The following is a 12,800-nucleotide window of genomic DNA, read 5'->3' as shown; positions in this document are numbered from 1 at the left end:
CGTAATATATATATTTGTAATGAAAATGTTTTTGTTTTTAAAAATCACCCCCATATCAGAGTTAACTGTTATTATTAAAAGAGGGTGCCTTTAAGGAACAGTGTCAAAAATATCAATACGTCTCTGCATGACGGCGATGTCACATAGGTAATCTGTTATTAGGGTTCTGGGTCAATCGACCGACAACCAAAATACCGACATTAATATTATAAGTACTTTAAGTATTTAGTAATTTAATTTTAGTTATTTTAAAAAGATTTTTATAAATATTGTATAGTAATAATATTTAATAATAAAAAAAAATCGTCTAAATATAATTTAATCGGGAACTTATGTCATATATATACAGTGTTCCAAATTTCATGTGACAGCAGATATCAGCATGATATATTGAAATTAGGGAAAAATTACCTATGTGAAAACCTTTTTGAATTATATAATCTATACTAATTTGAATTTAAATATTTTTTTTTATTAATTAGGATGGGTAATTTCGAGGGGTAACTTTTAAAATTCAAATGGAAATCTTTATTTTAAAAATAAATTATTCAATCTACACAATCCAACGTTCCAGAGAACATATTAAAACCGTATCTTCCCAGTTATGAAGCACAACGAAAGAAAGTAAAGCTTACACGTGTTACTCACCACCATACAGAACCAAATTCAATTGATGAGCTCAATATACCTGATGATTTGAAAAAAAAACACTATCTAATCAACCATTCTCATTAAAGAATCAATAATAAGTGTGTTAATTATTTTTATAATAATTATGCAATCTAAATTTAGTTTTATTTTCTATTGATTTTAGGCGAAGATAAGACACTTGTATTTTCTAATGTAAGCAAAATTCAAAAACTCGGTCAATCAATGTTTTGGATAGTTAATGGTACTTTTAAAACAGTGCCTACTATTTTTACACAACTATATACAATTCACGCACAAGTGGGCTACGGTGACAAATCTAGGGTTTTGCCTCTAGTGTATGTTCTTATGACAAGCAAAAGAGAGCAATGTTACAGTCAGATGTATCAGGTAATTACGAAAATACAAAATTTTATTTACTAATGTGCTTCCTTTTTTTAAATAGCAATATTAAATTTTAATAGTTTTTATTTTTTTAGGATATAATTGATTTTTCTGAAGACAATAGTATTAACTTAGCACCTAAATACATAATAAGTGACTTTGAGATGGCTGCAATCAATGCGAGTAAACATGAGTTTCCGTTGTCCAAAAGTAAAGGTTGTTTATTTCATTTATGCCAAAGTGCGTGGCGAAAATAACAAGGTCATGGGCTATCCATTTAGTATGGAAATAATGAAAATTTCAGCATCAAAGTTCGGCAAATGTTGTCTTTTGCATTTTTTTCCCGAAGAGGAAATTCCTGATCCATTCAAGGAGATTATAGAAATTATGCCTAACAATGCAAGTACTACTTTTGTACAGTGGTTTGAAGACAAATATGCATTAGGTAAAATCTGTCGTATAGTGCGCAACACCGAATATAGAAAACCTCCACTTTTTCCTCCAACATTGTGGTCAATTTATGAAAACATCGGTATATATATATATTACTGTATTTAATAATTTTCAATTATTTATAAAGTTTGTCTAATACTCTATATTATCATAAATTTATAGACAATGGTATTCCTAGGACTTCTAACCATGCGGAGGCATGGCATCGGCGTTGGAATAAATTGGTAGGGAGGGCTCATATTGGTCTGTTTACGCTGATTAAAGAACTTCAGAAAGAACAAGGTAAGGTTGATGCAGATATCGAAGCTATTCTTCGAGGAGCTCCAAAGCCACGCCCAACAAACCTTCAGCAAAAACGTGAACAGCGCTTGAAGACTGCTTTTAACAATCGTGAAGGTATAACACGTCTGGAGTATCTTCGAGGTATTGCTCACAACCTAACCATGTAATATACATCGCATACATTGATACATTATTTTTAGTCTTTTAAATATTTTTTTTATTATATTACGAATTATTTTTTAAATATTTAAATTATACAATTATTATCATTATTATTATACAATATTTATAAAAATCTTTTTTAAATAACTGAAATTAAATTACTAAGTACTTATAATATTAATGTCGGTATTTTGGTTGTCGGTTGATTGTCTTGTCGATATTTTAGTTGTCGGTCCACCTTCCGTTATTAGTTAAGAGGACGTCAATATGCCATCATATCCACATGTGTTGTCTTCGTTTTACAAGTGCACAATATAGCAAACATACTCTTAGCAGATCACGTTTAGCTCCGTTAGTTTAAAAATTAAAATTTATTTGACCTCTTATAAAATTTAAAAGTACTATCTGTGTTCATATTTCGTACCTTTGCAGGATGAGGATATGTCATCGAAAACGAGAAAGACGAAAAAAGTGATGTAAGTGGTAGTTGGTGAAAAACAACTTTTTTAAGTATTCTGTAACATTTTTTATTTAACTTTTAATATATTTAATCTGCAGTGTCCAAATATAATTGGGCACTGTATAAAATGGGTAATGTTAACTTACTCCAACTTTGCCGTCGAAAACCGGGCATTGTGCACCCTGGCAGACCCGTCAGGACTGGCAGATTTAGAGGTTTTTAACTTAGTTCAACATCATAAGTAGTAAAGGAACAGTTGCTTGGTAGATTAAAGTGAGAAAAAAAAATATAAGGAATTTTGTTTGAAGAGAGATAGTATACTAGACAGCTGACATAAAAGACTCATAGACAGGCACTGGGCTATTAGGAGGGATGTTAACGAAACAAACAACAAAGGTGACATTTTGAACATGGAATTCTATAAAAAATGCTCAACAGAATTGGCTGTGACAGGTAATAATTCATTGACAACATCATTACGAATGGCAATGAGAGCACCACCGCCTCTATAAAAATAAAAATTACTAGTAACGCTATTACGATCACAATTAATCTATCCATACCCACGTATTACAACTTTTTCTCAATTTCAACTAATTTAAACAACCATATTCTATATATATTGAGAATCAGCATGCTATTAAAACATAACATAATATAAATAAATAAATCCTATTCTTTAGGATATTTCTTTTTCTTCTGATATCATTTTATTTTTTCAACCTAGTTCAGTTTGCAATATTATTAATATCATAATTAACGGTTAAGGAGGCTTATTATTGAGTTTCATATAACAATTAAGAAGCTATGACAATTAAAAATATAAGTTACATTTTTTGAAACAATTAAGCACAAGGCAATTTAGCGCGAATAATTGGACTCAAAGAAAATTAAGCACATAGACTTTTGTATCGAAACTAATTCGAAGCATGAACAATTTGACCCGAAGTAGTTTAATAGATACATAAATTTCCTTTAAAATGTAAGTAGGCAGTTGCATATTTATTGTTGGTACTTATTATCTTTAGTCATTCTATATGTTCACGTTATTAGTTATTGCCTATAATATTAATGCATTATTACTTATTTACACATACACACGTCGTATGTATTTTTATACTTATCGCAACCACTCCTAATTGACAAAAACTACGTAGTTCTATTGATGCAATCTGGCGATCATCTATCTACTTAATTATTCTACTATGAACTTATTGTTATTAAGATGCAACTAAATAATATGAATCCATTAAGTGATATTAAATATTAAACTTAATGTAAAATAAGATTTACCATTTCGTGAAATGGATCAAATATATGTATGTTCATTTCATGATCCTATATTTAGGAAAAAAGTTTTTTTGGTAGTTATACAAATATACGATTACACTATGTGGATGTAGCGATACTATAAGTATAATTTGCAACGTTATAGAATTTTGACCAATTTATTAAAACACTCGAGATTATATCAGTATTATTATAAACAGCCATAATATGGAACAATGAAATTAATTATAATAAAAATAGATTATTAACAGCATTAAGTAATTATATTCTCCCGAATCTTCTCCTACTTTAGTTAATTCTTCTATTTAGTTAAAGCACAGAACAATATAGAATAAATAGAATAGATACTCTATCAGTTAATCCCTATGGTATGAAATATTTGACTTTAAAAATTGTACTGTAACCGTTATCTGATAGAATGTTATCAACGTGTATCTTTTTTTGTTACGGAATTACAAAATGGAAAGAACTCAATGGCCAATGAGAATTGGCACACGACGACACTGCTTTATACTCTCGCTACCACTATAGTCTATTATATGAAAGCCTTCGACGGCCCAACGGTCTGGATCTCGAACGCGTACCTTTGCGCATTTTTTTCCGAGCCACTAATTTATAAAAAGCACACACTTTGTCAAGTTCACCAACACTACCATATCCCACAACCGGGTGATCTACTTTTCCGCCAAAATCGACGAAGTTCGCGAAAAAAAGAGTAAAGAGTGTAGGTACGCTCCCCACAATGGAAAATATAATTGAGAGTAATCGTGGTAAAAAGCAGTTGACTTTAAATGAATTTAAATTTTGAATTGGTTCATGTAATAAAGGACTTATTCGTTTTCGGTTTACAACTAAAAACTGTACAGTAAAAGTGTATAAAGATGAAAATAATACAGTTATTAACGATATAAATACGCCACATCACAATTATGGTGAATATTCCAGCCAAGCATTGAAAAATCAGATGCTAAATACATCATGTAAAAGAAAAGCTATTGAAAATGTAAGCACCAGACCAAAACAAATTATTCTAACTGAAATCGGAAAAAATAGTGATTCATAACCATTAACGATATAAATAGAATCAGAAAAAATATTTATGAAAATCGACGCAAAATTATGCCTCAAAATCCTACTTATATGCTGATGCTCACAACGTACCTACTCAATTCGATTGAGGTGAAAACCTAACAAAATTAAAAGTTTTATTGGTCAATGATGAAAAAGAAAAAATAATAATATTTCCATTTGAAACAAATCTTAGATTTTTATCAACAGTTGATAATATTTATGTGGATGGAACTTTTGATTATAGTGCCTGTTTTTTTTACAATTTTTTTAGATTCATGGATATTTGTATGGTTACTATGTTCCATTGAATTTTCGCTCATTACCAAATAAATGTAAGCAAATGTTTACTTATGTTTAATAAGCAAAAAGTGTAAGGACTCGGGGTTAAATTTTTCTCTCACCAACATAACTGTGGAATTTGAAATGGCTATAATTAATGCAGATTCTGAAATGTGGACGCAACCCAACATTCCAGGATGCCGATTTGATCACGGACTTAGCGGTAAACAGAAAGGTTGATTTTGGCGGAAAACGGTGACGCCCCCCCACAAACTGGTGTCGATGTGCCCTGATGGGAGAACAACTCCTATACTTGTTTACTTATGTTATCTGCTCAAGTCATCGTAATTTATTCCCTTCCCTTTTTACAATCCATTCTGCCCCATTAATATATTTTTCTTTGTTATTTGTTTTGCTTATTTAAAACTTTTAAATAACACATCTATACAAAGAAGTTTCCTTCCGTACTGAAACACGTCGCGGAACTCTATCAAACTTCCGGTCCCTCGTCGTTTGTGTCACGACCTGAACGCTTCATTTTCACACATGATAGGCTGTAGCCCATATGCGTAAAATATGACAAACGCAATTCAAAAGCGCAAAAATAAATATCCCATAAGCGCAAAAAAAAAATTACCTTTTTAATAACCCATAAGCGCAAATTAATTTTATAAAAAAAGTGTATTTTAATAAAATCATATAGTTAAAATTAAAAACGTATAATTAAAATCATACAGTATACTATGCTATTCGTGATTATAAAATGTGTATTTAAATATACAAATATATAAATAATTGTAAAAATTGTATTTAATTTAATAGCAACAACTAATAGATGTTTTGTTTAGCATCAATAAAAATAATAAATAAATAAGTACCTTAATATTAAATTTGAAATTTAAAGCCCACAGTTTTTAAGTGATCCAATCTTGAAATATTTTTTATCGTAATTTGTTACGATAAAATTCGATCATACTAAATACTAAATTAAACTGAAATAATACTAAGTAATACATAATAATACTACAATAATTTTAAAATGAAACCTATAGTGTAACGGATACAATATTGTATTAGATAACACAATTTATTTTTGCACTTTTATACCACTACTAAGGTACAAAAGCGAAAATTCGTTTTGTGCTTTTGGTTTACCGAAAAAAATTGACTTTTTGTGCTTTTGGCCTTCATCGACATGATACAGTATAGCTAGAGGCTTCAGGTACGGCGACTATGGTGCTAGTGGATCTTCTTTATGTATCAGATATTATCCCAGCCATCAGCCGAACTCCAAAATGTATATTATCTGTATTTACCATATGTCATTTTTCATATCGTCATCTCCTGATGAATCTTAACTTTAATTAAAATCTTTTTGTGATAATGTAAATACAATCACCTAAATTACCTCGCATATTCGTTTTATTATATAAACTGTAAAAAACCTACGAGTCCTATCGTCGTGCCTTTCGGGACACTACGCTTAAATAGTCCGTCGGTCACCACGTAAGTGTTTCCCTTACTGGGTGGGTGGGTGCGCAGTAAGCCCTCCAAAAGAACCGAAATGTTACAAGTCCTTACAAGATAACATTTTATAATTCATAATTTATGACCAGTATCGACAATTTGGCTTTTAACTCCGTATTTATATGTCCACAACATGCCTGAAATGGATCACTGTACGGTGTTTTATTTTTATTAATTTTTTAAAGAATTCAAAATTCTATTACATTAAAATTTAAAAACGTCGTAATCTCGTAATCTAAAAATCTTTTTATAAATTATTAGATAAACAAAGACATATAGTGATACAAACAGTACCTATATCATATACATAAACCAGATATTATCAAAAAAATATAAAAAGTAATTTATAAGATAAAAGAAATTGCCAAAAAGTGTTAAATATGTATTATAATATAACATGTTATATTGACATCGCTCAAGATTTTAGCTATTTTTAATATTTATTTATTAATTTAAACTATTTATTTGAATGTAACGTTATATTTGAGAATAAATAGATACTAACGTAATTGTTTTATGTTTAATTGTTTTAGTGAACAAGGGATTAATTTTCCTTATATTTATAAGTCTGCATGTTTATTTGTCCACGTGCCGAATTTTCAAGCGCCCTGTCTATGACGTTATCAACCTAACACGGGTGACAACAATGCGATACGGTCGACTTTCCATTCATGCCGAAAAGGCTGGACAGGATGAGATGACATTTTTCGATATATTTCGCCGACCGTGAGACCGACAACTTTCCACAGTCTTAGTTTTGATATAAAAAGAAACCCAGACAATCGTAATATTGTCGATCAGATGATACATTTTTTTTTTGTACCCAAGTCAGGGATTGAAACCGATTGAAATAATTTCGGTTTCGATTTCGATTTTGTATACCGGTTTTGAAAATTTTCGGTTTCGGTTTCAATTTTCAATACCGGTATTAAGAAATTTCGATTTTGTAATTGGTTTTGAAATTTTTCGGTTTTTGGTTTAAATTTTGAGTCAATTTTCAATCAGTTTTAATTTATTTACAATAGGTCCGCGCCATCCGCGGTATAACGATTTAGTACTGCAAGCAGCACTGCGGTGGTAATAATGATATTATATAATATTACTATCAAATTTATTCTTTTTTTTTTTTTTTTTTTATTACAAAATTTACAATCTGTATTACATGACACAATAAGTAAAATAGATAACTGATATAACACTATATACATAAATAAAAATACACATGAGGCACATAATGAGGGAAATCATCCAGCGATGGTACCCTCTAGTAATTTATTTTTTGTTCATTCATTTAATAGGTCACGACACCAATTCCTTTTAAGTCGGCGTGGTGGGTTGTCAGGAAGAGTACGTGATGCTAGATGAGTGGCTAAAGGATTGGGATGGTGTTGCAGTTTGGAGTGAAATCTGTTATAGTATAATTTAACTAGTTGGTCATCTGTTGGAATTCTTAAATCATTGTGTAGGGTTTCATTTGTTACATACCATGGGGCCGAGGCTATTAGCCGGAGAGTGATGGATTGGGCAGCTTGGATAGTGTGGACTTGGGAAGGTTTGGCACATCCCCAGATTTGCATACCATACGCCCAGATGGGTCTGAGTAGAGATTTGTACAATGTGGACTTAGTGTGTATTGAAAGTTTGGATTTAAGAATCGGCCTGAGTAGATGAAGGCGGTGGTTAAGGATTTTACGTTTGGACTTTAGATGAGGTCTCCATGTCAATCTTTTGTCTAGTAAAATTCCCAAGTATTTTACCTGATTCGATGAAGGAATCACGACTCTTTGAAGTTGGAGCGAGGGGAAGTTGTGTTTACGCAGTGTAAATGGCACTTGGGAAGATTTAACGGGATTTATTAGAATTTTCCACTGGGTTGCCCAAGTGTTTATTAAATTGAGGTGATGTTGGAGATAGTTTGAGGATAAAATAGGGTCTGAGTTGGAGGAGAGTATAGCTGTATCATCTGCATAAGTTGCTATGGTTGTGTTTGCTGTTTTTGGAATATCTGATGTATATATGTTATAAGTATTACTTTAGAAAATTTCCAGATTTGAGGGAAGTGAGAGAGTGGAATTATAAATAAATATGAGAAGTAATAGAGTTTTATTGGGTAAGTGTTATAATACTTTATTTGTAATTGAGTCGTATCCAGGTGACTTCCTTGGATTTAGTTTGCTAATTAAGTGTTTGATTTCATTTGGGTTTGTGTGATTTGCTGGAAGAGACATTAGTAAAGGACTATCAAGAAATTTGGCAATATTGTCGAGGTGAGTAGAATCAGGATTAACATTAAAATGTGGCGTAAATATATTTGAGAGATAGGTTCCAAAAAGTTTAACTTTATCTTTGTCAGAGATCGCTAGCTATCCATTTGGACCATTGAGCGGTGTAGCTTGTTCTTTGATTTTGAGAATATTTTTGGTAGTTCTCCATAGAGAACCATGATTAGAGTTTAGTGATTGCAATTTTTCTTGGAAAAAGTTGGATTTGTGTTTTATAATTAGTTTTTTGATTAAATTTGATAGATTATTTAATAGTCGTTTATCAGAAGTTTATCTTTGCCACAATGAGCGAACCCTTTTTTTACTATTAATTTTTGGATTTGGGGAGGAAGGATATTATGTTTTGAGTTGTCAGGTGTATTTGTGACATACGATGTTTCGAAAACGGTGGTTTGGATTGAGGTCGTTAGGTTTTACGCTGCTTCATCGATTTGGTCGGTTGATTTGAGTGAGATTTTAAGGTTAGTGGCATTTTCTAGATTTTCTGAAAAGGAGCTCCAATTGACTGGTCCTTTCGCTAAGGAAGGACGGGGAGGATTGTAGTAAATCTCACAAATCAGATTGAGAAGAACTGGACTGTGGTCACATGCTGGATCTGCTAGATTTTTTAGGGAATGAGTAATGTGTCTTGGGATTGTGGTGAGAAAGTAATCTAAAATATCGGAGTGCCGGTTTCAGTGGGAAGGCCAGTAAGTAGGTCCCGGAGGAGTTATGAATGTAATTATTGTGTTCAGTATAATATTTTGAAGCAACCGACCCCTAGTGTTATCGGTCTGGCAGTCACATTGCGAGTGTTTGGCATTTAAGTCACCGCCTATAAGAAATGAGCGGCCAAGTGAGTTCAGAAATAGGGAGAGATGTTCAGATGATATTGCAGGCCTTGGAGGACAATAGACTGCGGATATAGTTGTGGGAATATGATTCAGAGTAATTAAGATGTTTGTTGCTTGAATAGTGTTAGTTTTGTAATTAAGTAACGGTTGGCATTGTATTTTTTTTGAAATTATAATGGCCGAGCCTCCATGGGCAGAGCCATCAGGGTGGTCGGTTCGATAAATGTTGTACCCGGTGAAAAATTTTTTAATGTTTGAAGTGCAGTGAGTTTCCGAGATAAGTGTAATGTCTATATGTTTTTCTGTGAATAGGTTGAGCAGTTCAGGTTCATGACGTTTAAGACCGTTTGAGTTCCAAAAAAAATTCTAAGGGAGTTTACGTTCGCTTGTTTATTTAACATCTTTTAGGACTAATTTATTTATAACAGTAGTGAGAAGTTGGATTAAAGGATTTACCACTAATTTTAATTCTGATAAGGATGAGGAAAATTGAGAGGTTAGATTATTATCGGGTTGAATATTAAACATATTTGAATTGAAATGATTTTTTTTGTAGTTATTTGGTTTGTCTTTGCTATCTTGTAGGTGGGACACGTTTGTCGGAAGGCTTGGAAATTCCTTTGTATTATTTAAATTGAGATTAGGTTGATCAGAGAGTGTTCCATCGCTAGTGGTTTTACCCCCATTTACATTATAATTTAAATTAACATTTTGTTTAGTTGTAGCTTTGGAATTATTGTGAAACTTTGTAGGTCTTTGTGGACGGTACATCCATGGTAATTTGCCGGATGACTTCCTCCACAGAGAGCGCACGTTGGGGGGTTGATCTTTGGATTTGGTGCAAGATGAAGATGTGTGAAGTTCAGCGCAGCGGATGCAGTGAGGTGGGTGTGAGCAATAGCTTTTGGAGTGGCCATATTTCTGGCAGTTTTGGCATTGAATTACTTCCCGACGTTTATATGTCTCTTTGATACGAACTTTAGTGTGAAGAATGGATGTTACGTGGAATATATCTTTGTAGATCTCAGCTGGTTCTAGATCGACAAAGAAAAGAGACAAATTTTTTTTTGTGATTTTGTGACGGACATTAGCAACTTGACGCACTGTGAAGCCAATTTCTTGAATGGCGATTCCAATCTCATTTAATGGGGTAGAAGGATGAATATTACGTATAACAACACGAAAAGCTTTGTTTTCACGTTGTTGATATATGTGATATTCGGCTTTATTTGCATTTAAATACTTTATCACAGCTCTATAAGAGTCGGAATTTTTAGTGAGGATTTTTAAATCATTAGTGGATGATTTGAATAAGAAATTATCGGCACCAAGCAGTTTGAAAAAATCTTTGCGAAGCGTAACAAAGTCAAGTAACCCTTGAACCATAATTGGTGGTGGAGATGGTGGAGGTTTGACGGGTTCACTAGTATCGTCTGATACTTCGTTTGGTAGATTCTGAGATGGAAACGCTATCTCTGGGTTGTCATCAGCAGCAACGCAGGAGTATCTATTTGTTGTTGAAAATATACTTTTTTGGGTCGTCTTAGCTATTTTGCTTGTCGAAAGTTCGTCAGAGGAAGAAAGATTCCTACCGGTTTTACTAGACTTTTTTACGGTAACGTCTATGTCCATGTCAGAATTTTCGAACACATCACTTGATGCACTCTGTATACGACTGGACCACGCTGAATTTGTTTTATTTATATTTGAGGTTTTTTTTTCGAATCAGTAGTATTTGCATTATTATTGCGGTTCATTCTGAGTATTGTCGTTATCGCGATTTGTGTTAGATTAGATAAATAGCTGCCGCCGGCGTGGAGCGCGGAGGTAATTAATTACGTAGATACCGTATATACTATATACGTACGAGTGTAGCAAATATAATTACCAGTTTTTGGAAGATTTGGACTTGAGATGATAAAATTCCGTGGCGATGACGGAAGTGGGATACACAGACCAATATCCGGATTTGTTGACACCATTCACAATTAATTTGGTTAGGTAAGACTTGAGAAACAAATGAAACTGCGTTTATGTATAACTGATACGTGTGTTGCGGACAACAGTCACGGAGCGAATGTAAATTTATTCTAAATTTTTTTTTGGATTTTAGATTATCTATATGTTTTGTTTATAATTTTTTTACTTGTGCAATGTCAAGATAACTTGTCTGATCGATAGCTTACGTTTATTTTCATACTATTTTGAAACTATTATAAAAGAAATGAATACCAACATAGCAGCTGGCATAATTATTAATAATTATACTCTATAATATTATGACTCTTTATATATGTATAACTATATAAGATACTATAGTGATTTTACTAGTTTTACTAGTTATTATAATTATTATTATTATATCATGTAGGTATAACCAGGACCATTTTCATGGCACCCCCACTTTTGAATTTCAAAACAAAACCAAGAGCCTTTTTTTGTGCATCGTTTGTGCTCATTTGTGCTGAAAGTTTCGACATTTGTGCTTTCAAACTTTCTGAGATACAGACGTTTTTGTTAGAGGATGCTGGAGAAATGGTTGCATCCCCACTTCGGAATTGCAAGAAAAAACCAAGAGCCTTTGTTTGTGCATCGTTTGTGCTCTTTTGTGCTGAAAGTCTCGACATTTGTGCTTTTGAACTTTGCGAGATATGAAGGTTTTTCTTTTAGGGGTTCCGGGGAAATGGTTGCACCCCCACTTTAACATTTCACTATTTGAATCATGCCGTGATTTGTGTGGAAAGTCTTCACATTCATTCACGTTATATAATTAAGTCTACACTATCTTTCGATTTTAACGGTTTGAACCTGTAAAATGGTTATAATTACCAGGGCTTGAAAACGAAAACATTATTTTCGGTTTTTAAGGGTTTTACCCGATATAGAATACTGATTTTTATACCAGTTTAAACCATTCAAAAGTGACATTAATATAAAAACTTAAAAGTAAAGTCGAAAAAATCAATACCGTTTATCAAAAAAAAAATATTTTTAATTTCTTTAAACTGATAATAATTGTTTTCATTTTTTGAATACGCCAGTCACACTAACACACACATAACTGACACCACTGCAGGCTTGGGTTTTTACGCAGATAAAAATCACTGCTTGCGGCCGCCGGTAAATTCA

At 32.4% G+C, this 12,800-nt stretch overlaps 1 protein-coding gene across 1 annotated transcript in view; it reads right to left on the bottom strand.

Annotated features, from left to right (window-relative positions):
- LOC149063067 (uncharacterized) overlaps window positions 1–12,800 on the bottom strand; it is a 331,333-nt gene that overhangs the window by 44,893 nt on the left and 273,640 nt on the right. The window lies entirely within an intron of this gene.

Source organism: Diuraphis noxia, unplaced genomic scaffold (genome assembly GCF_037042655.1).
Source record: "Diuraphis noxia isolate RWA-SAM2 unplaced genomic scaffold, SU_Dnox_SAM2 contig0001, whole genome shotgun sequence".
Classification (NCBI taxonomy): domain Eukaryota; kingdom Metazoa; phylum Arthropoda; class Insecta; order Hemiptera; family Aphididae; genus Diuraphis; species Diuraphis noxia.
The sequence above is the reverse complement of the archived record's forward strand: the minus strand, read 5'-3'. Positions and strand labels throughout refer to the sequence as shown.